Genomic DNA, 1108 nt, shown 5'->3' with positions numbered 1-1108 from the left:
CATCAGGCAGTGCTGGTCTTAGCTGATGACGATGGTAGGACCGACCTCTAGCTTATCCACTGCTGTCTTCCTAGGACCTACATATATATATAGTAGGTGCTCAGCATTTGCTGAACATCAGTTTTTATGAGAACCTAGGCACAGAGAGCGCGGACAGGCAGCCCCATGTATGCCGTGAATGCAAGGCAGGAAGAAACACAAGGAAACAGTTTTGTTCTTCTCAGTCACTGCGTTTCCAGGGGCTCTGTAGACACTCCCTTTCCTGCTCCTTATGCAAAGTTCCCCACGGTCGCCTGCCACTATAGACAGAGGGGTAGGGTGGTGGCTGGAGGAACAAGAGGGTTCAGCTGTCTCTACTTCAGTCCCAAAGTTAGTGTCTCAATGGTTGTACCTTCTCCAGCTTTGGTCCTAGTAGCCAGGAGGGGCTCACCTCCATATCCTCAGAGGTGCAGACAGGGTCGGCTGGGGCCCGAGGGGACTCTCCAGAGGTCACCCTTCAGGTCAGAGGTGAGCAGGGCCTTGCCTCTTGGTCTCCAGACTCACCTTCTCGGCTTCTCGCCTCCCGCTGCAGCCTGCCGAGTCGCCTTCACACCAAGGGCCCTGGTGCCTGGGGCCCTGGCACCCCTCCTACTCCCCACATTTCCCTGCCATTTACGGGCCTCCCAAAGGCAGTCACGTCTGGTCGCAGCAGAGCTTTCCCAGATAGCACCATCGCTCAGAAGGGCCAACGTGGATCAAGGAGGGGGAGGATGGCTGGATGGGAGAGTGTCGGGCTGCATGGCAGAGCGGGTGGGTGTCCGGATGGATGAACAGGTGTGTGGGAGAAGGGATGGTTGATGAGTGGGGGAGGAGGAAGGCGGTAGGTGGCTGCACGGGTGGTAGGGGCTGTAACGAAAGGAATTGCCCACTTTCCTCGCTGCAGACAGAATCTGAAAAGTAGAGAGCCCTCAGCGAGCAAAGTCCAGCACTCGGCAGGCTTCTGCCAGAAAGCGGAGGCGGGACCAGTTGGGTGCTGTGCCCCGGACCCCCGGGGAGACCCCGGCGGGGCGGCGCCGGGTCTGAGCTTCTGGGCCGGCGGGCTCTTCCCGACGCCCCTCGGCCCGCGGCG

The sequence above is a fragment of the Carlito syrichta genome, unplaced genomic scaffold, assembly GCF_000164805.1.
Source record: "Carlito syrichta isolate Samal-C Ts95f unplaced genomic scaffold, Tarsius_syrichta-2.0.1 Scaffold83171, whole genome shotgun sequence".
NCBI classification, from domain to species: Eukaryota; Metazoa; Chordata; class Mammalia; order Primates; family Tarsiidae; genus Carlito; species Carlito syrichta.
The sequence above is the reverse complement of the archived record's forward strand: the minus strand, read 5'-3'. Positions refer to the sequence as shown.